The following is a 26507-nucleotide window of genomic DNA, read 5'->3' as shown; positions in this document are numbered from 1 at the left end:
ATAAACACATTTCATTACACCAAATACACAAAATAATGTTCTTTTTAGCAACATCATATGACCCCTATAATAGGAAATCATCTCGTTTTAATGAGAAAACATCAACTAACGAGTCAGCGTTTTTGTAACTGAAGTATCCCTCTATATTCTTATAATGCAAACATCCTATGCATGTAAATGGTTATTTGTTTAATGTCTGGAATTTCCCCTGCGTATTAAAAAATTACGTTCATATACATTGCAGAAGCGAACATCAGATGAACATCATGAACATTGGATGGACGAGATCTTCAACATGTGTATTAGAAATGACAAAGTGCTCATTCTAAAACATGAATACAGATTTATGCTTTATATGCACATATAACTTTATTCGCCGTGTACATTCACTGTTTATAGAATAATGTGATTTTATTGTTTTTATTCGTAAAGTAGGCAAATGTTTCAACAATGATTTTATTAACAGCATGCATTTGAAGCAGTTAATGATTTAAACATTGGTTAAAATAATAATTAATTTAACATACATAACATAACATTTTACTCCTGGAAACTGTAATGCTAGTAAAACGCCATAAAATTTGTGCTAATCCTGTGTGACTGATAAGCTTCAAATCGATTGATTTTAGGTCAAGGTTTTAACTGTCAGTCAATGAGGCTCTCTGCCGGTAGGGAATAGTAAGATGGCCACTCGAACAGTTCCGGTGGCAGTTTAGAACGCAATGAGCAATCCAGTCATTATATAGATCAGTGGATAGACACCAATGTTCAATGCATATTATAAAATGGACAGTTCCGGTGCTTGATTCTGATTGGTTGAGCCGCGTTCGAAGCTGTTGTAAATTACACAACAAACATGCACATTTGTTTACTTCTGTGTGTTGCTCGGCAACCACTTTGTTGGAACCACAACTGTTTCTGAGGAACTACATTGTTTGGTGGAAGAATACTGTTTTTATTTATATCATTACACTTGCTCTGTTTTATTCTGTGAAACCTTACTACGTATATGGAATAACCGTTTTATAAAGGCAATAAACCCCGTGAAGCTGCTTCTTGGGGCTTATTGCTTTATTAACAATTGTAAATCAAAATAAAACATTCCAAAACATTCTTGTTATCACATGACTAATTATCGTCCTAATTACACAAATCCAGTGGGGTGCAGCTGCATCAGGCTTTCAGAGTATGTCAGCAGTTTCCTTGTTACCATTTCAATCTCCTCTGGCCGTTTGGCTTTAATATCCTAAAGCAGCATTTTTAGTGTCAGCTTCAGTCCGCTCTGACTAATTTCCTCTGGACCTGACAGATCAGAGGCCTTCCCCACCAAACAGCCCTGTCCCAGCCACAAAGCCGCTCGTAATCCTGTTGCTTGTCTACAATTAATCTTCCCAGTTGCCACATTATTAACACCACCACCCACAGACAGGGGCTGGCTATGCCCCACCGGTCACAGAGCACCCCCCCTCCGGCCCAGTGGCCAGGCACGTCAATCACATGCCGTGCGCAAAAGTCGCCTGCTGTCAACATCAGAGATACCCCCTCTCTCCTAACCATCTCACCCCTCCCGGGCCAAGTCCACTGATCAAACACCCCCACCCTGGAAGAAGATTAACCAGAGTCCTCCCTCCACTTCCTCCCCTCCCATCCACTCCTCTCTTTCTCTTTATTCAATGAGCCATCCTCAAGATGAGAAAGGAGGCCTGCCTCATAATGGGAATCCCGGCAGAAAAAAAAAAGTTAAAGGAAAACTTTGTTTGAATGCCAGCTGTTATCTGGGCCTTTTTTGGAAAAAAAAGGGCAGGAGGACAAGAGCCTTGCTTTGATCGGCATCCTTAAGATTTTACACAAACATAATCACAAGCCAAGGGGTCACCTCGGGCCCTTTGAATTCATTCAGTCTGGGAGCTTTGAGCACGCACAGGCAGTTAAGAGCTCCTCCTTTCACAAAGCACTTTGTTTTTAGTCGGTTTTAAAAGATATGCATCACTATCCATCAAATAAATGGCAACTTGTGTGCTCTGATCTGTCCGTCTATAATGAGGGATAGTACTTTGGCCCTAAAAAATATCTGGACAGTTAAAAATGTCTGAATGTTATTGCATTAATACAATATCAAAGCAAGGGCCACCTGCAAACAAACAATGCAATAGATAAAAAAACTAAACTAACAATTTAATGAACCATTTTTTTAAATTACTTTTAACCAACGGACATTGCAGAGATTTGTAGTATAACCTAGTAGAACAACCACGGGTGTAGTTCATCGCACAAATTTAGACAAACAGAAAGTGTCTGAATACATTTAGTCTAAGTTTTGAATGTATTATGTTATATATCATTTAAAACAAACTTTTTTAAACTGATTTGCTTGAAAGTGTTCTTGTGTGAACTTTCTTTACAACCCTCTACATTGCGAGTAAATCACTCACATATGCGACTAAATCTTCACTCTGGGCGACTAAATGATGTCTAATATTAGCCAATGGCTAATACATTCTCAGATTTTACTCGCCAGTGTGTGAGTTGGAGGCTGAGTATATGATTAGCACAGATATATTTTCACTCACAGAACACTCTGACTGAGCACTTCAGAGTTTCACTCTCCGTCAAGCGATCTGTGATATTTTTCAGTTAATTTGAATGGATGCGCAGCGCACCCGTGTTTGTGTATTTGGTGTAACGTAAACTCTAGTGTGACTCGCCGTCGCTTTCTCTCACACGCGCAAAGAGAGAGAGCGAGTGAGAGTCTTACGTAACATGCAGAACTACATGCGCTACATGTAAACCATATACTTTGTTTTATTTTCCTGTAAAAATAACGGAGTTCCTTTGGAATTCTTCAGCTTTTAAGAACTGCCGGGTTTTCCTGTAGTAGGAGGAACTAATGCGCAAATTGGCTCTCATTGGCTGGTGCTCACCTATTATCGTCCCTGTTTTGATTTCAGCGAATCAGTTCGAGCAAACGCACACAACCTGATTAATATTCATGAATCCAGTAGCTCAATAATCCTTGGTGTGTTTTATATTGTTCTTATTAGTAGAATTCGTATAATAATAATATCTTATAAGTATTATTGTTCGTTTTTTTTTTTACAGGAACACTGAATGACCAAAAAAAGCACCAGCACCAGTCCTAAGTTCATGGTTACCAAGTTTTAATTCTAATTACTAAACTTCTATTATTAAATAATACTTGATTATCGTATTATAATGCTTGACTGCTTGACTGACTGATATTAAGAGTGTACTTTCAGATATTTAAAAAGCTGTACCATTTTACAAACATTAGATATGTATAGTATAGTATAGTATTTCAGTCTGGCGAGTAAACAAAAAAATATACTAGCCAATGGCGATTCAATTGCCAAGGTGTCCGTAGAGGGTTGCTTTAAAATAAATGCTATCTGATTTTATATTTTCTATCAATGCAATGAGAGAGAGAGAGAACATGCAGTCTAGAGTCTAGATGAAATTATCTTCAGATGCAGTTATGCCACTGAGCCACGAGGAGAAAGCAAGAACCTTCACTCATCCCACTGCTCAGATGAATATCCATCAAGGTCAAAATATGGCCGCCCTGATTCTGAGAAATATGGACCATATGGTGTGGTAACTTTGGGAGGTCTTTGCGGAGTGGCAGCAGCTAACTGTGCATCCTTCTGAGATTTAAAACAACATCCAGAGACACATTCTCCAGTCTCAACACTGTGTTCATCTTCAGCTCTCATTCATTCTACCTTCCTTTCTTTTGTTTGTTCTCTTTCTTGCTTTCTTTTCCACCACCCACTCACGCTCTCTCTCTCTCTCTCTCTCTCTCTCTCTCTCTCTCTCTCTCTCTCTCTCTCTCTCTCTCTCTCTCTCTCTCTCTCTCTCTCTCTCTCTCTCTCTCTCTCTCTCTCTCTCTCTCTCTCTCTCCCGCTCACGCTCTCTCTCTCTCTCTCTCTCTCTCTCTCTCTCTCACACACACACCCGTGTGACGGAGCGCACAACTTCCTACACTGCTCAGATGGGGGCGCTGCAGTGTCAGGTTTGCATAAGCCTCTCATCTAATCACGCTGAGCTCTTGTTCTCCAGGCCCTGGGCATATGCTTTCCTGCTCACATCATTATTGTCTTTATACACTGAGTAATCACTACACTTTATGATAATGCAGCAGAAATTTACAAGCTGGAGAAAGAAAAAAGTCTCTAATAATGGCATTAACAGAGAAAGCCACAGCAGCTCTCAGCCCAACAGGGGCTCTGCACTCAAAGGGAGGACTGCTTGCTGAAAATGTCAGTGAAATATGACTCGTCTCCTGGATTATACATCATACTCATGCTCCCTCTTCCCTTCGCATGTCCTTTTTTCTCCCCCGCAAATAAATGACGAAAAATCCAGCCATTTGTGATTATCAACTCCAAACAAATCTCCACCCCAGAAAGTGGGAAGAGGTGAACTGGTGGCTAAGATGCAGTTAATGCTATGATTTGGTTTCGTGCGAACCCCTAAAGCTGGAGATATTCCTCGCCGAAGCATCAAGAGTTGAGCGTGCCTAGTGCAACTCGCAGCACGTCTCATCCTTACGAGGCTTGATCAGGGTTACAATCTAATTACCAGCGCCGCAAAAGAGATATACAGAGATAGAGTGAGACAGACAGAGGGAGAGAGAAAGAGAGGCAAAGATCAGTGTAAACACCAGTGCTTTTTATCTCCTTATATATCTGGACAAGTAGACAAAGTGCTAAAATGAAATAAATGTGGCCTGACAGCCACTTCAAAGAGTTCAGCCAGGGGCTTACTGCTACTTAAGGCGCAGGAATGTTGTTGCTAAGCATCAGCCTACAACCTATCAGGCCCAACAGAAGGGCCTGCTTTCCCTTTAAGAGTGAGCGAGCGAGAGAAAGAGAGTGGAAATTCAACAGTAACGGGAGGCTTGGGATTCAAGGAGATTTTGTAGCTTAAAGCAATTGTTAGAAGAAACAAGCTTTCTGTTTTGTTTTCTCTTGACACCATTTCAGCTTTTTGTGCTTGCAAAAGACATGTAGTAAAATGTTTTTTGATATGTTTTCTCTCTGGGTCTGTAACAAGAAAAAAATAATGTTTTCTGTGGGTATGAAACTTTCCTTGTCTTTCGTGCAAGACTTTTTCTGATGAGCTGAAGATCAGAGGGAAAACAAACATCTTTGTGTGTATTTAAGTCAATGAAAAGATTTTCTGTTTGTACTTATTAAGCTCATTTAATCATGATATGCTTTGCATAAATCGTGTATATATACAGGTCAGACCTATAAATTATATTTGAAGTGCAGACTGTGATTATACGCAGTATAAATGTCATGCTGAGAGCGGGAAAACGTTCGGTGTGCCAATCACTGAAGAAGCACTTTAATGCTTTTGACCTTCATAATTGTTTTTCAGATGGCAGTAATTTGATTTAAATGGCTGTAGTGTGCATAAAACTGTATTAATTCTGTTTTCTTAAGTAATGACTAGAAAGGGAAGGCTGGATGTAATGATGCCTGCCCTCCAAGGGGTTTAAGAGTCTTTTCTGTGGTGTGAGTGAAAGTGACGTGACTTGTGGCCAAGTATGGTGACCCATACTCAGAATTAGTGCTCTGCATGTATCCCATCCAAAGAGGACACACACAGCAGTGAACACACACACACACACCGTGAACACACACCCGGAGCACAGTGTGAGCGGCATTGAGCAAGTATTTAATGATTTACCAGTTCTACTTCAATGCACTTGTGCTACGTAAGTGTATCATATGATCAGTGATCACAAGTGAAACAGCTTTTGCCTCAAGCATATACACAAATTCTCCCGGAGACGGGACTCTATGTACAGCTCGGCTTTAAAAAGCAAAGGTTTAGGCACAACAGGAAATTAATCACCCATATCAACAGGCACAACACTTTACATGGCTTTACAGGGTTTGAACTTGAAAGAGGCAGCTTGTTTTTTTAAAACCGTTTAGCTGCTTTATCAAGATTGACTCTAGCAGGAAAGTACAAACGTAAGGGGAAAAAAGTTTAATGAACTTTACTTAAAACTTCAGTCAAAACTAAGAAGCTGCATGGTGTTTCTCATTTATGCCACTTTGAGTCAATAACAATTTTATTCATTTAATATATGGATATAATGCTTTTTTTTGACCAACTGAAATGGTGGGGGGGGGGGGGGGTAATTAACAGATGTTTTAATCTTTAGACGTATATGTCATTAGCCAATATACACTATTAACTAAATATAATTGTTTGCAGATGATTAATTATAGCTGGATAAACAGCTGGCAAATTCATGTAATCACGCCTTTAAAATTTGCATTTGTCAACTGCTATGTATACCTCTTCTTCTCAGTTCCCCATGTGTATCTCCTCTATATCTTTCCATTTCACACACTCTCTCTCAAAGGTATGACACACGGTGCCTCTTTATGTTGCGCTTAGGAGCTGTATCTAATGTCAAGGATGTTTTCAAGTATGTGGGATATTAAATTATTGAGGATTCTGTGAGTAGGACTGTCAAACCGGTTGTCTGGGATGTTTCCTACGCAATTAGATGCTCCGAGACATTTGAAGAGTACCCACAAAGCAGACCTGCAGAAAGTGACATGTGAACTTAAAGGAAATTAGCTTTTTACATGAGTGAAATGTGAAGGTTACTTAGCAATGCTTAAGCTGGAAGAACGACTCTGTGAAGTGCGTCTTTGACTCAGTCCTGATGTGAAGACAGCTATTTTCTTTACTTCCAGCGCACCCCAGTCAGAGAAGATCACAGAGGGAGTGAAAACTAATTTTGACTTGGGGTATATGGGAGGGGAAAAAAAATCTCTTGATGTTTGCAGGAGAGATAAAGGCTGAGGTTGTCAACTAGCTTGCAAGTGCTATTTCAGCTTACAGCGTAAAGCAAAACAAATAAATGTTACAGTGTAATGATAATCGATTAGTTACATGGGCAGTGGGATGATGCCACTGTGAAACAAAAAGGTTTTCAATAATATCCTGTGCAATTTTACCCTTTTTGTCATTATTAATAAAACAAACCTACATCTACCACATTACAAGTTGCACTACAATATACAATCAGTGACCACAAGAGCAAGACGTGCCGAGCATGTGAGGCAGTCACTGCGGTTTTAAAGGCTGTGAGGGAAAGATAGCAGGAGGCCTTATTCTCCCAGCATCCTCCCCTCCCTGGGAGAAGGACTTATGAAGGTGAGTGCCTCCCTGACAGGCGTGAAAATAAAGGAGACAAACCCTGGATAAAAATTAAATAAAAAGTAGCTGTCTTAAACAGTAATTGCACTGCTTTGCTGAGCAGGCTTTCAGATATATAAACTTGATTTACTATCGGCTCACAACTACAAATCAGAAGGTCTTAGAAACACTTGTGCTATGAAATTGTTTAATCTCATCAAGTTCTGCTTTCACAGCAAGCTATAAATCACAAACTCTTTGTTATCATAGACCTCCATGAGCGCCTCTCAGGCAGGCAATGGATCGTGGGTATATATAATCTTGACTGCACAAACAGCGGGGTCGTCAGTGGCTGAAATACTTTCATATTAGCCGCGCCGCAGCTGCTGGAACACGAGGCGGTGATGGATATCTCATTTCCAACTCTCTGCATCCACTTCCAGCAAATTATTACTGCATAAATTTCTTGTCAACAGAAACGGACAATTAATTAAGTTAAAAATGGACTCATGATCGCATCTATAAACCAAATAGAAGAGCAGGGGCAATTTTCCAGTAAGTGGATTTACCGGCGGGTCAGTTTAATGAATCATTTTAAACTTTGTCATAAACTTCCAGACAGGCCAATATCTACACAGAAGCCTCTGCGCAGGCCAGGTGCTGACAGATTTACATAAAGCCTATTTATGCCTGGGACCCGTGGTTGATTGCTGAGGTAGAAATAAAGTTTATTAGGGCTCAGAGAATGTGGCCAACCTCGCATTCTCCATCATCAGCAAAATGAGAGATAGCCGCAAAACACCTTGACTTTTCTCCAGAAAATATACACATTTAACAGGCAATCGAGATGAATATTTCATACTTATTCACAGCACATTTGTTTCTTTTTTTTGCTCTGGTCATTAATCAGAGAGGGAATCCTGCAACAAAGAAGAGCCCGGAGATTTATATGTATTTTAGCTTCTTTACAGATAAATCACGCCATGCAATTATGGTGGGAGAGGCCCAGCTGTGACCCCATGTCGAACTAATGACACAGAGAAATTTAAATCTTGTCTTTTCTCCCGACTTCACCCTAATCATAGTTAAAGAGAGATGCTTCTCCTATGGTGCAAGAGGAACATAAAAGCCAGCTTTATGTTTTAGCTTTGAAATCATGCTGCATCTGACCTGCGGGGCATTTGCATGCCAAATAATGTGCTGAAATAACATTGGTGTTATCTAACACAAACAACAACAACAAGTTATACTTAGAGCATCAATTTAAACATTAACAATGGTGAAATTAAAAGGTCAGAGTGCACTGAATATGCTCACAACATTCTTTTAGTATGCAAGATAACGTTAGCAACAAAATCTTAGCATAATGGAACTCTAGCGACAGAACATCTTTGTATAACAGAAGGATAGCAAAATATTTGCAAAAAAAGCATGCTATCACAACATTATTTCATTAGCAACAAAAATTATATTGGAAGGTTAGCGACAAAAAAAAAATCAAAAAGCATTTGCTAAATCTTAAAAAAAAGCATGAATGTGAACATAAGCTGAAAGAAATATGCAAATATGGTAAAATCAAGACATAAGAGTGCACTGAGCATGCTATCACAACATTCAACATCCATCATTGCATGCATTCTTCAGAGAAATCAATCCCAGCTCAGTGAAAAAAAATCTATACAAAATGGATAATGAAACGAGAGAAATGTTTATTATATATACAGTCGTGGTCAGAATTATTGGCACCCTTGGTAAATATGATCAAAGAAAGCTGTGAAAATAAATCTGCATTGTTAATCAGTTTGATCTTTTATTTAAAAATTTCACATAAATCTAAGCTTTCATTGGAGAATAAGAATTTAAAATGGGGGGAAATATCATTATGACATAAATGTTTTTCTCTAATACACATTGGACACAATTAACGGCACCCTTTTATTCAATGCTTTTTGAAACCTCCATTTGGCATAATAACAGCTCTGAGTTTTCTCCTATAATGCCTGATGAGGTTAGAGAGCACCTGACAAGAGATCAGAGACAATTCCTTCATCCAGAATCTCTCCAGACCCTTCAGATTCCCAGCTCCACGATGGTGCTTCTCTTCAGTTCACCACACTCATTTTCTATAGGGTTTAGGTCAGGGAACTGGAATGGCCATAGCAGAAGCTTAGTTTTGTGCCCAGTGACCCATTTTTGTGTTGTTTTTAAGGTTTGTTTTTGGATTAGTGTCCGGTTGGAAGATCCAAACATGGCCCATTACAAGATTTCTAACAGAGTCAGTCACTTTTTGATTTTTTATCTGTTGGTATTTGATAGAATCAAAGACATGGCATATCTAAACAAGATGTCCAGGACCTCCAGCAGAAATATAGGCCCACAACATTAAAAATACAGCAGTATATTTCATTGTACACATGGGGTACTTTTTATCCCTGTGTGCACCAAACCCATCTTGAGTGTTTGTTGCTAAAAAGCAAATTTTTTAGTTACATCTGACCATAGAAGCCAGTCCCATTTGAAGTTCCAGTCGTGTCTGACAACAGAATATGCTGGGGATAGTTTTTGGATGAGAGCATTTTCTTTTCTTTATTTTTTTTCTTGAAACCCTCCCAAACAACATGTGGTGTAGGTGCTGTTTGATTTTTTTTTTTTAAGGTTTTCTGACCCTGAGACTCAACTATTTTCTCAACTATAATTCTCCAGCTGTGGTCCTCGGACGGGAATTTGGCCTTTGTTTTCCCTCCTATTTATATTCCTGTGAAACAGGAAGCCATGGCTGGATAATTTCATGTTCATAATCACCATGGTATGCTCAAAATTGTAAATATGAATGGTAATATACTTCACATATATTTTACTCATAAGAATTTCTAGGGTACCAATAATTGTGTCCAACGTGTATTTGAGAAAAACATTTATGTCATAATGATATTTCCCCCCCATTTTAAATTCTTATTCTCCAATGAAATGTTAGATTTATGTGAATTTTTTTAATAAAAGATCAAAATGATTAACAATGCAGATTTATTTTCACAGCCTTCTTTGATCATATTTACCAAGGGTGCCAATAATTCTGACCACGACTGTATATTCATTCAATACTAAAAATAATCGAACTATTCACCTACTACTTATGTGGACCATGTTTGCAACAGTATTGTGTAGCTAGCTTAGCAACATGCTGATGCTCTATTGAAATCAATTGTGAGTGGAATCACTCACTTATAAAGTTCTATTTCAACTAGCTTGCTGTCCACAAGGCAGTCGCCTATGTAGGCATGTGTAGACACCAAGGCAGCTCAACTAAGTTTTGGAAAGGACCCATAGTTCTCTCACTCGTTGAAACAACTTTTGATGGCTTGTTTTAGTTGCTTTAAAAAGCCATGCTCTCTAATAACACCAAGGCCTCTCAATATCCAGGCCTGATTTATTATTAATACTGCCTGCAGTTTGTCCCCTGATTAAGGCGGCCCAACTTTAATCTGTCTCTCAGTGAGATAAATTAGCCAGTGTTGTGCCAGTTCTGCACTCTCTTTGCTTTACTCTGTTTATCTCTGCCCATGACATGTCCACGTCAAGAGCAGACACATCTGTTTCAATGCACAAGACACTGCTCTGGACCAAGTTAGCCATCCCTTTTTTCTTCTCTTCCACTGACTATTGTGTCAAACAATTCCCTCTCTTGACTGAAATGATAAACTCCACTGTTAACGTATAAATAACACACTTTCTCCCAGATGCTCTGCTCTGGGTTTTAATGGCGGTGTGTTTGCGGTGAATAAAAGAGGGTTTCGTAAACTAGGCGGAGCTAGGCCCAGTCTCAGACCTTTCCTGTGAATGTTTTCTGTTCTCCTCTTGGTCTCCTCACTAGTGTTAAATCACAGGCTGCTGTCAAGGAGCACTAAGCTAGTATGCGTCACTGGGGAGTGCAGAAAGCACTTGGTATAATTCTGTCCATCAGCTTAATTTATTATATCAGTAGCTTTGTAATCATGCGCAATAAGTTATGGGGCCTGACACAAAGGAATTCGGTTTGAAGGCAAAAGTGTTTATCATGTTTAAAGGTCTGGTCAGACCATATCTACCGTATTTACATGGAGAAGAGTATAAAGACAAGTGTTTTATTTTTCTATCTGGACACTAACACAATGACTTTGTGGATAGGGTTAGAGCAAATAAAAAGTGAAACCCTGGGTGCCTTGTCTGAAGAGAAGTGAATCTTTCAATACTCATGCTCATAAAAAAAATCCCAGATGGTCCCATGAAACCAGTATTTAAGTCTTAGTATTCATATATATATATATATATATATATATATATACATACACACACAAAATATATATATAATAATCATAATAAAGATGAAATAAAATAAAAGATGAAAGATGAAAATTAGAAATGCTGCATTGGCAACTAACTGAAATATGAGTTTAAATGGAAGTATTAAAATGACTACAACAAACAAACAAAATAAATAAATAAAAATACACACAAAAAAAATGAAAATTACAAGAGCTCATACAATTACTGAAACGTAGACTAAAATTCTAATTAAAACTGAAAATACAAAAATAAAAACTAATTCAAAATATGAATAAAATAACACAACTGACCTTAAATCATAGGCTGCTATATAGAGTTTAGGAGTGGCCTCTAGTACCCAACTTTATCTTATAGTTTTGTGACTGTAGACTGACGTACAAGACTGTTTCAATAATGAAATATTGTGTATTTACTGTAAACATTACCACTGAAATTACCACCGTTTGTTCAGGTTGCCAGGTTCCATTTCCATTTGGTTTCTTGGCTGACACTTTCTGTCCAAGGCAATTAACAAAAGGTTTATATAGTGTTTAGAATTTTAGTTTAGTTTTTTTAGTTAGTTTTTTGTTGCTGTTTAGAATTTGGTAGCCACAATCCACAAATCTCTCTTTTTAAACAAAAGACCTTTGCAACTTTTAAAAGGCCAGGAAAGATGAAGCAATAGGATGAATCTAAAACTAATACCAGAGTAACTAACGCTAGCATGCTACTTACCACTTGCCCTCTGTCTGGGTGGACCAACTACATCAGTTATATTCATAAAATGATAGGAAACAGATTTTGTTTTCCCAAACAGAAACGAAATACAAGATAGACCAGATAGTAACGCTTCTAATTAGCCTATTAATCACACATGTCCTTTAGGGTTATGGCCTCCTTTGTTGGTTTAAGCTAGCAGAGATGGAGGCTGATTTACAAGATGGGCGCCGCTCTCTCGCCGTGGGTACGACTCTGTTTAGCATAAAAGGAACACAGGGCTGTGAAACCCTAACAATGAGCCATATCTCCCTATAGCCCTCTTTTAAAGTGCCACATTTGCATATCAAGCCACCAATGCTGATACGTAAACGTGTTCCTTCATCAGATGGCTCTGATGATGAGAGCCATTCATCTGCCTGTTAGCGTCCTGCTTTAGTGCTATACAAAAGCGCAGCGGGCTGAAAGAGACATCTTGTATCATAGCCATTGAGAGATGATATCGTTATACCTCCTTGATCACACGCTCACTCGCGCACATGAAAATTCCTGTACACTTCAGTACGATAGCCCGACGTTCTTCTGGTTTACATCTGAATAACTACTTCTTTATCTGAGCACTTCAATTTGCTGGAAGGCAGCTCCTCCTGATGTTAATTGCGGGGTACTTAAGCACTAAAAGATTAACATAAAACCCTTTGGAAACAAGCTAATAGTTGTATGATAATTTGTCCGTGGCCTTTGTCTGTCTATCACCACTTTGCCTCTAGCTGTAATTTTATCAAGGCGCTGTAAAATACCATTTAAACAAGTTGACTTACAGATAATTAATAACAGGAATCCTGTTATTCAATTGAGCTACTCTGGAACCGTTAACAAGTGAGGGAGTAAAACATAATTAAACTATTCTATTTTATCAACCTATTCATTACGTTGAGCAAATGATGACTCTCTGAAGAACCGTCTCAGAATAATGAGAAGAGCGAGAGTCTGAACTGAGGCCCTGCTCGATTAGATCTCTTCTTCAGTGAGACAGGACAGAGAAAATAATGCAATCTAACAATCCCAACGATCTAAAATATCCACGTGACCACACAAAATACTCTAAAATAAAAGTGTGAGAGTTTGATTTAACACTGTTAATCAAGAACCTCAAGCTTTGAGCAGCTCAGCAGAAACTGATAAGTAATTAAAAACAGAGGTTCACCTTGACTTAAATCTCTCTTTTTTGAATGTTTAGAGGTGAAATTATTTGAAATTCACTGTGCAGCAGTGTCTGTGATTGTACAGGAAAAAAAAGACAATAAAGTAATTGTGATTATTCTGATCACAGACAAAACCCAGAAACAGTATTATTTTTGCATTATTTATATAATTTTATAGCATTTAATTATTATTTTGAATTAACTTTTTTATATTTTAATTTTAGTAATTGTGAGTACTTTTGACATTTTTTGTCATTTGTCATAATTTATATATACATTTTTAATTTAATATTTATTTTAGTTTTAGTAAGTTTAGTAATTCACCTTATTTCAGTTAGTTGGCAATTCAACATTTCTAATTTTCATTCTTTATCTAATATATTTTATTCCAGATTTATTTCACTCATCAAAAACAGTTTTTAATAGTTTTAGTTAACAATAACAACTCTGAATATAACTGAATATAAATCAGAAAACAAACTGAATATACAATTCTGTTCATGGATATTTAGTTTAGTTACTGCTAGGTGCCTCAAAGACATTTTTCAGCATCTTGTGTCACAATGTGCATCAGACTAAGGCTGGCACTATTGCCCACTAGGGTATATATATAATAACTGACAAGCCCAGAAATATTAGGGTCTCCAGAGAGTCAGGGATCATGTCAAAGTAATGTAAAACACAAAAATACAGTTCACCATCTGAATACACAGAATGGGAAATGCAGCATCCTTGCAGAATGAAAAAAAAAAAAAAAGTATTAGCCTATCACAATCCTTTGAGCAATGACTGTTTAAAATCACTGGCTGTCCCGCTGTCACTGTACAAGATCAGACAGGGCGAAGTTATTCTGCCCATAAGACAAGCGTGGACACTTCCATCAAAGTGGACAAATTCACCCATGACTTCATCTGCAGAGCTGTCAGTACATCACTACGTCTCATTTGTGCAGAGAAGCTCTAGGCAAGCATCCAGACTGGCAGAGTCAGATATGCGAGATGGAGGCAAAAGAAGCCAGCGTCCCGAGTGTTGTGCCACTCAATCATTGGAGCATTGTAGGTCACGGTAACAGTGAAGGTCAGCTGGGAATGGACCAGAATGTCCAACGACAATGTCTGTCGTGTCACGTCACTCCGGAGCAGGTGTGTTTGCCTCTGTCTTTGCCAAGTGCACTCAAATGCACCGAGCTCATGTGTTATTCACCAGGCTTGCTGTTGCAAACACTCAAAAGACTATTAATTTATCTGGGATACCTGAAGCGTGGCAAAATGATGGGTTCTCTGCTGTTGCAGGCAGGGAAAAAAATGATGCTAAACAATTTGTGTCAATTTTCAACAGGAATTATTCTGTTCTTTTCAGGATGAGACAGGCCGCGTGCATAATGACGTTACCCTAATAGTATGACAGCGGAGCTAAAGGCCCATGACATTTGCTGGAGAAATGCATCACTAAGCAGTTGCTGGACTGTGATCTTACTAGACCATAGAACATCCAAACCACCACAATTAATGATCCAGACGTAATGCTACAGTCAGTGACAAATGGATATATGCAATTATTTATTCATCCTTTTCAAATTGAGAAATGTATAACAACGTCAATCACATTCACATTATGCAATGTGTAAAAAAGGGTTGAAAAGCATCAAATATAGGTTAACATGATTGTCTGTGATCGAGTAAATGGGAAAATCAACGTTTTTTTTTGTGCAATGAACAATTCAGTCCACCTACCTAATTGAGTCACTGACAGTAACAACTTTTAACATATACTCTATTCAGTGCCTGGTTATATGTCCTGCAAAAGTGTTGTTTGACGTGTTATTTTGACCATTAATGTCTTTTAAATATTATAAATATACTACTGTTCAAAACGTTGGGGTCAGTTAGGATTTTTTTTTTTTTTTAGAGACGTTTTATTCAACTTAGCTTTGCATCACAGGAATAAATTACATTTTAAAATATATTCAAATAGAAAAAAAAGCTATTTTAAATGGTAATATTTCACATTATAGTTTTTACTGTAATTTTGATCAAATAAATGCAGCCTTGGTGAGCATAAGACATTTCTTTAAAAAAAAAAGTTAAATTTTTACCAACCCCAAACTTTTGAACAGTAGTTATATATAACCAAATGAAATTAAGCATTCACAGTCTTTCATACTAGCTTAGCCTACATTCTATGCAAATTCTACTTGTTTTTATGTATTATACCTTTGATACTCAGCTACTACAAGGTTTGTTCATGAGTCTGAAAATGCCATGTGACTGATCATTCTTTTAAAGCTGTGTGCAGCAGATGGTGAAAAACATACATTTGATTTTATTTAATCAGAATACATGGTACTACTGTCAATAGAACAACCTTATTTCTGCTCATAGAACCAGCCAAAAAAAAAAAAAAACACGCACCTGCATGTTAACTCTTGGTGCCACTTCTGTGGTGGTCACAATTAAAGGCACGTAAAGGTGTAAATGAGTGAAGCTTGGGTGCTGAGATTGAAAACCCAATTCAGACAGTAGTGGAGTCATCTCCCACTGTTCACCACTGAGGACTAATGAATTGGTTGCGGGTGTGACAGTTAAGGTGGATTACCTTGTATTTTTATCAGTGTAGAGTCTAGACGGTGACTGCATTTAGATAATGAACTATAGCATTACAAGCTGGCTTTACTGTGCGTGTTCACTCCTGGAAATGAACTGGGCAGACGAAGACAAGACACGTCAGATTTACTGTAAGCCAGAGGGTTTAGTAGGTCATACAATGTTCAATGCATTGGCCGAAAATAATTTGAATATGTTTCCTGCTGCATAAGACTAGTATCGGAAAATAGTGTCGTTAGCATTGATATACTATTGTAGTTTTTGTTATTATGTGACCCTGGACCACAAAAAATAAGGGTCAATTTAATGAAATTGAGATTTATGCATAACCTGAAAGCTAAATAAATAAGCTTTCCACTGATGTATGGTTTGTTAGGATAGGACTATATTTGGCCGAGATACAACTATTTTGAAATCTGAGGGTGCAAAAAAAATCAAAATATTGAGAAAATCGCCTTTAATGTTGTCCAAATGAAGTTCTTAGCAATGCATATTACTAATCAAAAATTAAGTTTTAATATATTTACAGTAGGAAATTTACAAAATATCTTCATGAAACATGATCTTTACTTAATATCCTAATGATTTTTGGCATAAAAGAAAAATCAATAATGTTGCTACAAATATACCCCAACGACTTAAGACTGGTTTTGTGGTCCAGGGTAGAAAAAATAGGGTAAAAAAATAGATTTTCTTTTCTAATTTCATTTTAATTTTAGTTAAAATTTTTGTCATTTTGTTGTTATTTTTTAAATATGTGTCTACATAGTTTTATTAGTTTATAGTTTTAGTTATTTTAGTATTTCAGTTTTATTTTAAGGTTTTTTTTCAATGATAATAACCCTGTTGGAAACAGTACTTGTGATTCAACAATGAATTATAAGATTATTTGAAGGGTAAAAAGTCTGGCTACGCAAAACTGTGTCACATACCCCTGTCATTTATTTTAATGCAGACCAGAGTGTGACATAGCTCATGAAGATCTGATAGCCCCAACCAACAGTCCACCTACAATAACACAGTAAATCTGCACCTAACGGTTTATCTGCGAGCATGGCTGTGTCTGTGCATGGTGGAGGAGGGTCCTCAGTCCAATCACTGGGTTTTATCTGTCCCCCTGCAACATGACAGTTTGTAATATAAAAGCATCTGGAGTTTCTTGTCAAGCACAAGCTTATCTGGACCCAAACATTTCCCTGGACCAGACCTCACACTGACACGGCGAACTCCCTCTCTCTTCACTCGAGTGTGTGGTCACGCTATTCGGTGGAATAAGCAACAGATTACAACGGTCAAACTCCACAGACAGTTCAGTAAAACAACATGACTTAACCATGATGGACAGCACCTGGTTGTCATTTGTCTCCACCTTCTTCATCAGTGAAGCGTAATAGATGAAAACAAAGCTGGAAAGTATACTGTTTTCCACATGCAGAAAAGACAAAACAGAAAAAGACAGTGAAGGGGACAGCTGATCTGCTTATTTTGGTTTTTCAACTATAGGCCTTTTACTAAATTTTTATTAAAATGAAAAGTCTTCTAATTTCATCTCCACTTATTTTGTAATATGACGCTCAAATTAAAACTCATGGAAAACTTGGAAAATTCATGGAAACTTAAAAAAAATATTTATTTATTTATTTTAAATATTTTGTTTTGATCTTAAAATATGATCCAGACCTTAAATCTTAAAATATGGAAAACATTTCTTTATAAAATATTATACATTTTTTGAACAATAACCAAAAATACAGTGGAAAATACATATATTTCAAGATTTATGTGAAAATTATTTATACATAGCATCATTTACACCATATACCACTAATTACATTTATTGTTTTCAAATGTTTGTGTACTTGGTTACGTAGGAGACAAAATTGTCAGTAAAGAGCTTTAGGAGAAATAGAATCTATGAAAACTAAGAAAAAAAAATCAAGAAAAGCAAGAATCAAAATAAATATTTCATTGTGCATCATTTTGATTTTTAAAATGGTTAAATTACAATAAATTACTGTAAATTACAAATAAAAAGTATGAAAATATTAAGTGTGCTTTTAAAGTACATAAAATGCTAGCCCCACTTCTCCTGTGATACGTATGTCTACACATTTGGGCAAATTTAATAGATTAGTGATAGTAAATGTATATACAGATTTTATACAATAAAAGTCTAAAGAGCTATAGTTGAAGAAACACCCATTCCTTTTTTGGCAAAAGAACTTGGAGATTAGGCTTCATAATCATTTCGTGTTGAATGAAAAAGCACCTGAAATGTGAGGAGAAGAAACAAAAACGAGTCTTAAAATAAAAGCAGATAATCCTCTCCATATTCCATCAGGTAGTATTACAGTTACCAGGGTGTCTATTGTCTTTGACGATGTCAGATGTCAAAGCACTAGCCATCAGGAAAGAACATCTAAGATTACGGCCTCTCTCTTTTCACATCTTTTTGTTGTGCAGCTGCTGTTGCTGGTAATGGCCTGGAGCCTGCAGAGACCGGTGTGATTCCCCATGCAGGGATCAGGGCTGCTCACAGGGCCTGTGGCTCACTTCAAACACAGGCCAGCAGGCCAAACCCCTCCCCCCAAGCACAAGCCTGCTGCTCATCCGCATCTCTCTATCACTCTCCTCTTTTTCTCTGGGGATAAACAAGTACGTGAGAGAAATTTGCTGTTTTGTGTGTGAGACAGCTGAGTGTTTATCTCAAAAGCTGGCCTGTGGCAGGAAGCATATACTCCTTACAGCTGGACTTTCAGTGTTTATTCAGTCAAACTGCACTGAAGTGCATGGCTACTCCGTTCATAATGATATTATGATGGTTTGGTTTAAACATCTTTACTTCCACACAAGGATGCAAAAATATTCAATCAAATTGAAAACCCCATATTGATCAAACATTATTCTTTAATATTCATGTTAGTAACAGCCCTGCTACCACTAAACTTCAACTCAACTATATTAAGATATGTGGATAAATGTGTATTACTTTTTTTTTTTACAGTGTATAAAGTAACAAACCAACCACACTCTTAAAAGTAAAGGTTCCGAAAGGGGGGAACGATGCAACAGAACCATTTTGGAACCTTTCAGTGAACAGTTCTTAAAAGAACCATTTGTTCCTCGGTGTGAAAAATATTTTTACATTACAAGAGCCGTTTTCCACAATAAAGAACCCTTTGAGCATTTGAAAGGTTCCATTGATGTTAAATGTTCTTCATGGAACCACTGATGCCAATAAAGAACCTTTATTTTTCACAGTGTAGAAGTCATTCATTTTCAGGAAAGTCTGGTACATTCATCTTTAATCTTTCTATAATCTTTCTATATATATATATATATATATATAGAGAGAGAGAGAGAGAGAGAGAGAGAGAGAGAGAGAGAGAAAAAAATTACAAATCTCTAAAGGTGCCCGGAATTCAATTTCTTCTATGTGAACTCTTTTGTCTCTGTGTCTTTTATTTTACTCTAACATGCAATTAAATTAGGGTAAGGTGACCACTGACCCCAGAGGGATTGCTAACCTGAATCAGGTTTAGGCAGGCAGACATCTCTTCAGCATGCATGAAGATCAGGCATCCTAGGCAGCTATGGGAGGTCTTGACTGCAAATCCTTCTTTTCGGCTCTCCTCACCCAGATGAAAGGGCAATGCCACTAAGGATTATACAACACAATTACGCATTCTCTGTTGTGCTGACAAAGAGGGAAATCGGCTTTCTAAGAGGCTAAATCTTTTCCAATTAAGCACATTTTCTGACATTCTGTTATGGCCAGGTTGATGCACTTTAAACACTGACACATATAACCTCCATCTCACCCCACTATACACTCAGACCCACCTACACTGCCTTTGAAGTGTGTGCTTCCTTCTTTAAAAAGCCAAAATGTTTTTGTTGACAACAGAGAACTAACTTGTGACAATGAAAAATGGTCAATTTTCTCAAGAAGCCTGACAAGGATGACTTTCAACGCTCAATTCAGAATAGCTAGTATCAAATTAGTATCACTTCCTTTCTTGTCAGCCAGCTAACCTGGCAATCACTTCATTTCACCTTCAGTATGTAGAAAGGACAGGATGTAAATAGTGTTTATTGAAGCTTTCATGGGTTGACCGAGAAGGATCATGTTGGACAGCTTGTTCTCAAGTGATAATCAATCACAATAAGAGGATGACACTTCTGAACATCTTCACACTTCTCAATAAGCACACACTCCGCATGATGACGGTCCTTTAGAGCTACCAGGGGAACTCTAGAGAATGTTGTTGGCAATATTTGTACTAAAGTAGACACAAAGAAGGCACGAGAGTCCCCATCTAGGTGAAGTGTTAGTATCAGCTTCAAATAGCAAACTCACTGCTGATTCACAGAAAAATGACAAGCACTGGCTGAAATAGTCAGTTCTGATCCATAGCATTCAGAATTGAATGGAGACTGCCTGAGAATTGCATTTCAATTGCCGAATTCAGTTTGATTTGGAGGAACTGGAATTGCATTTGAAAGAATTTAAAGGAATTTAATTTCAAAACAAGAGTGCAATTGCAGTTCTTAATAACAAAAACTAGGAACGAACTAGAAAAGCAAAGTCTGCCAAGAGTTACTTTGAATGTTGGTTTAAAAATCTTAAAGTTTGAAGGACTTGAAGGACAGAGAACAGAACGACACAATGAAAACAATAGATTAAATGATAGATAGAACGATAGAAGGAATGATGGACAGATGGAAGAATGGATGGAATGATGGATGGAACACAGGAGACAGACTGACAGAATGGTGGATGGATGGATGGATGGACGGAGTTCATCCAGAGTGCAAAAGAGCTGTGTTAGCATCCATCATTCACACGTCTTCACCGTGAGCATAGGTTTATATTGAGGACAGCTAGGTGGAGAGTGACAGCAGTCAGTTCGAAGAGCCTCAGGGCACAACCAGGGGAGGGCATGCAGGGGAGATCACTGGAGGAACCGCTGGAAGACACACTCACCTTCAAGATCCCTGTGAGGAACTGAGATCATCTGACATGAAACGACTATATAGCAGTACATATATTGCTTATCTTCAATGATAATATTAGAGCTGCAACACAATGGTTGTCTCCTCTAGAGTTTCAGAACATATGTTTCAATCTGTGCTTAGATTTGACAAGATACTAACGTCTTCAATCAAACATCAGAGATTCCAGTATGTAATACTCAAACATTTGTCATTAAAACTTACAAAACCAATTTATCTGAACTAAATATCCACATTCATGTCAAAGCTCTGTACTCTTACTCATCAGAAGTCTCATTTATATCTAGTCTTTCTTCTCTAAATGAATTTTAGAAGAAAATCTCATACAAAGTGTATAAATGGAACTCCATTGTGAAAGAGCAATACAATCTTCCTCTAGGCTTTTCTGTCTCTCCCATTATTTTCAGTTAACCTTTATTTTCCCATAAAAAATAATGCCCCGAAATGAAATCAATAAATAATCACTGATAACCTGAAAGAGCTCACCAAGACTCATCTACTGTAACAGTGCAGTCATGTTCATAAGTTTGCAAATGCAAAAACCAAATGGGCCAGTATAATGGAGCCTTCTCTTTCTGTCTCCACCCTAAACAAGTCGCCTGTTTCCCTGGCTGAGTCAGATGAGATGCATTCATCAGCAGACTGTGTCACTCGACGCCTTCATTATCTTGTCCGCCGGTGTTCAAGCTAGACCTGTGGAATTCCCAGGGATGAGCAGTGGCCTCTTTCTCTAATCAGAGCTCACAAGAGCCTTTTGATCCGCTGCTTCCCTCACTACTGCACACTTCATCACCTTTATTTTCTGCCATAATTGCATGTGAAAGATTCCCCTTTGATAATGCCTTCATGCCAAATCACTATCTGAGAAGAGTGTCGAAAAGTGTCATGTGCACCGTCTGCTTGGAGAAAAAGGATGCCCGAGCACCTGCGGAAGACAAACACATTTCTCACAGACATGACGTATCTATCATCCCTGTGCAGGATATGAGCTGCTCTGTCAACTTAATGTTGAGGAGGAAGAGAGACATCGAGTAGGAGGGAACAACAGCAGGAGAGACCGAGCAGACTCGCTTTGCATGGCAGGCAGACAGACTAGGCAAGTCCCACGACTCTCTGACCTACGCTCACATACAACTGATCAAAACCTCTGGAAACAACAGCGGGGGAAAAAAAGGAGCAACAAAACACTATAGCACTATCACAGTAATACTTTGGGGTTTTTTCCCCCATGCAATAACAATACCATGGTTTACAAGTCATTTACTAATATCATAGCATCAGTATTATGTACATTTTCTGAAAAACAGTAATATTTGAAACCTAACAAAGTTCTTTTAGTGAATGTTTTTGCTTGGAAAAGTATTTACATAAAATGTTGTGCTATATTTTTTAAATCCCAACTTCTTTGATATTTTGTTATATAATAAAAAAGCATATTTAAGGCTTGAATATTATATGCACACTGATAAAAGAATTTATGACAAATTAACACTTGTATTGAGCAACAATGCACTAAATTGTTTAAAAGTTACAGTTTTGAAAGTTACAGTTTTAAATTGTTACAAAAACAATCTATTTCAAATAAACGCTGCTCTTCAAAATTTTGTTCATCCAAAAAATCCTAGGGGAAAAAAAAGTATCACTATTTCCACAAAAGCATTAAGCAGCACAACATTTTTCAACTGGTGTTTTCTGAAGGATCATGTGGCAAACTGCAGCTTTCAAAGGAATAAATGGCATTTAAACAAAAACAACAACAACAAAAACTGTTATTTAGAACTGTACTAATTTTTCATATTTCATAATATTTCTGCCTTGGTGAGCTTCTATCAAAAAAAAAAAAAACTATACTGGCCCTGACCTTTTCAATGGTCATGTGTATATCCGTATATAATACTCACTTCCTCTCTGAATCAGCTCACTAAATTGAAAGTTATTATGTCCAAGTGAAAATGTTAGAAAAGTTAGCGAAACTTAAAGGCAAAGATAATGGCAATAGTTGCCATTTACAAAATCCTTAGGAAACACTACCACAGTATTACTATCTGACACAATCACAACATTTTTGTAGGGACGATCATGTGAAGAAATCTAGCTACCTAAGAAATGTGTCACTCTTGGTGTTTATTCAAACATAGCTTCAATAACAACCCCGACAACAATGCCTATCAGATGTGGCCCAAATCTATAAAAAAAATGGCTACGCTGCTAGTTTGTCACCACGTCCAACTAGAGACGAAACACAAACGCAGAATAAATATTCCCTCAATGTGAAGTCGTCGCCCACATCCGGCTCTCATTCCGGAATGTGCCAGAACCGCTGCAAGATAAATGAATGCTGGAGAACTGAAGGGAAACAGATCCCCTATCTGGCATGGCACTATTTACTGACATTAAGAATGATAATATCCATCAACAGGCTGTCAAAGCCCCAAGTGGGCTGTGGGAAGAACAAAGGCTTCGACTGTCATCCTTTTCAGATGCTGACAAGGAGATGTTGATGTACCTGCCATTCAGGTGCAAATAATGTCATCACCCGCATTGGGATCAGGGCTTTTAACTGCGCCGAGGCGATGAGTAACCTGTGCCAGGGCCTCCTCCCCGTGGCAAAAACGAGCTAATGAGCTAGCCATCAACATCCAATTAAACAGCTACGGGAAAAATAAAGGCGGAAAAAACAGATCAACATATGTCCATATTCCACTCTACAGCGTGTGAAATAGGGCTGCGAGTTAACAGTTTGGCTGCTAACAGAGACAAAACAAAACACGAGGCAGCTTCAGGAGGCATCTGTATAATTACTGTTGGCCATCTTTCAAGCCACCCTCCTCTCAGGAGAGAGATGTGTGACAATATATGACAAGAAAGCAAACACGCTTCCCCAGCAGAATACCTGTGCCAGGGCCTCCTCCCCGTGGCAAAAACGAGCTAATGAGCTAGCCATCAACATCCAATTAAAAGGCTACAGGAAAAGTAAAAGCAGGGGGAATAAAATCAGATCAACATATGTCCATTCCACTCTACAGCGTGTGAAATACGGCTGTGAGTTAACTGTTTGGCTGCTAACAGAGACAAAACAAAACACGAGGCTGCTTCAGGAGGCATCTGTATAATTACTGTTGGCCATCTTTCAAGCCGCCCTCCTCTCAGGAGAGAGATGTGTGACAATATATGACAAGAAAGCAAACACGCTTTCCCAGCAGAATAACAGAAGGCATCAGCAGTGTACCAGACACACCTGTCTGGCTCTGAAAACAATGCCACGCTGCCTATTTATTAGGTGCCAGAAAAGTTTATGTTTGTTCTGTGACAGTGACAGAAACTTGATCCCTTTCATTATTTGGGGATCTCAAGCTTGAGAGAGGGGAGGAGAAAAAAAAGTCTGACTTCCAATTTTTTTTCTTATTTTTTTTTACCAGCTTGCAGTGAGTTCTCTTTCTTCCTGATAGCTGTCTGCCATGGTGTCAAAAGACAAATAACAAAGACTGTCATCCAGCGGTGGAGAGATCCTGCTCATGTTCTCTGGCAATCTTCCACTCATTGGTCCACTCCGTTTCTTAAAACTGTCAGGACGCAGCCACCGCAATTCCGGCGCTTACCTGTTCCGCAGCCATCGCGGTTTTTGATAAGTCATTGTAGTTTGATTGACAGTCATTGTGCTGTCTAAATGATGTTGTGAGTTTATTGTGACACTATTGGCAGCTCAAGAGAGGATGACACCGTTCTCGCTCAAATACGACACCGTCTATACAATAGAGCGAAATTGCGACTGTCAGACGAATCAAGCGCTAATTGCAGCGATGCATCTATTTTGAAACGTAGTCCATTTACATTTCTAAACTAACTCGCTCTTACTTTCACCTGTCAAACAATAAACAAGCCCAACAATTCTTGCTATCATCAAGCTCAAATGAAACATAATGCCACCTATCATCTACCTCAGAGTACAGCGGCATCTGTTTGCTTGCTAGATAGCAGACAGCTGAGAAAGACAAAAAGAGGAAGCTGTTTGCGGGGATGTTCGGAGGGAAAAAATGGGTCAGGTTGCTCGCTGCTGTTTTGTGGCCTTCCCCTCCGTCTACCTGTCAGTCTGCGCGGCTGACAGAACAGCGCTGACTGTCATTTTAACAGTTAATAATTAGGCCTCCTCTCGGCACCAAATGGGGTGCCACGATGACAAAAGCCAATGGTGCGGCGGCTCCCACTTTATAAATAGTCTGAAGGGATGATTAATGAGGGTGGCTGGCGAGCTAAAGCAGCAATCTGAGCCCAGACAATGGCCGCCCGCACAGCTGCCGAAAAAAACAAGACAAGCTCTGTCCGGGGATATAATTGAGGAAAGTGACAAAACATTGTGAGTAAATAAATAAATAAATGTTAACCGACAGCTTAAAGGGGCAAAACATTGCACGTAAATAAATAAATAAATGTTAACCGACAGCTTATGAAGACTTTATTTAACCCCTCACTGCTTTGCAAGCTCCTCATTAACATTTTGACACTCTCGGCTGAGAGCGGGGGTCAGGCTCGCCTTCAGACGCGCCGATGCGCCGCACCACTTTATAAATAGTCTGAAGGGATGATTAATGAGGGTGGCTGGCGAGCTAAAGCAGCAATCTGAGCCCAGACAATGGCCGCCCGCACAGCTGCCGAAAAAAACAAGACAAGCTCTGTCCGGGGATATAATTGAGGAAAGTGACAAAACATTGTGAGTAAATAAATAAATAAATGTTAACCGACAGCTTATGAAGACTTTATTTAACCCCTCACTGCTTTGCAAGCTCCTCATTAACATTTTGACACGCTCGGCTGAGAGCGGGGGTCAGGCTCACCTTCAGACGCGCCGATGCGCCGCGAGAGGAAAACATTCTTCAGTGACGTTCTGCTGAGAGGTGTGAGAAGAGGAAAAATAAAAACTGGGGGCCAAAAAGAAACCCACGTCACTGCGGTGAATAGTTTGGAGTTTTCCTCCGAGAGCTGTGCCAAACATTGACTTGCTTTTTGAGTGATTTTGTGTGTAAACAAAGAAAGACTGAGCCTGCAGTAAATGCCCCGGCAGGGGGCCCTCGGTGGGACTGTTAGTGCCAGACTCAGATCATGGGAAGGGCCTAGAATGAGCTGTGTGGATGTTTCCTCCCAAAACAAAACAGGAAACAGCAGTTGTTTAGTTTTAAAAAAAATCTCTTAAAGGCACAGCTAACGTAGAAACAAAATTCTGCCATCATTTACATATACTCATGTGATTTAAAACTTGCATGGCTGTAGGGTAAAGGGACCGGACCTTTGAAGTGTAAAAAATAATGAGTAAAAACACACTAAAGGTATCAGAAAATATCTCCATATGGCACAATATTCTAAGTCTCCTGAAAATGTTTGACAGCTTTGTGTGAGGAACAGACTGCAGGCCAATATTTACTAATAATTTTTTAACCACTACAATGACTGAGGAAGTCAGTGAGTTAAACTACAATAAATA

At 38.4% G+C, this 26507-nt stretch overlaps 1 protein-coding gene across 5 annotated transcripts in view; it reads right to left on the bottom strand.

Moving 5' to 3' along the window:
• The window catches only part of lrmda (leucine rich melanocyte differentiation associated), a 306767-nt gene that overhangs the window by 29782 nt on the left and 250478 nt on the right, over nucleotides 1-26507 (bottom strand). Inside the window, exons 6-7 of one of the 5 annotated variants that reach the window (XR_001632950.1) lie at nucleotides 19543-19673; nucleotides 18597-18656 (exon numbers count right to left, since the gene is read on the bottom strand). The exons of 3 other annotated variants lie outside the window; for them this stretch is intronic. The gene's annotated coding sequence lies outside the window, so the exon portion shown is untranslated. Of the gene's footprint in view, nucleotides 1-18596; nucleotides 18657-19542; nucleotides 19674-26507 lie in introns of those variants that run through there. One more of the 5 variants, XR_001632951.1, reaches the window with a different exon arrangement.

This window comes from Sinocyclocheilus anshuiensis, unplaced genomic scaffold, assembly GCF_001515605.1.
Source record: "Sinocyclocheilus anshuiensis isolate Anshui unplaced genomic scaffold, SAMN03320099.WGS_v1.1 scaffold536, whole genome shotgun sequence".
NCBI lineage: Eukaryota > Metazoa > Chordata > Actinopteri > Cypriniformes > Cyprinidae > Sinocyclocheilus > Sinocyclocheilus anshuiensis.
This window is presented reverse-complemented; position numbering and strand designations above follow the sequence as displayed.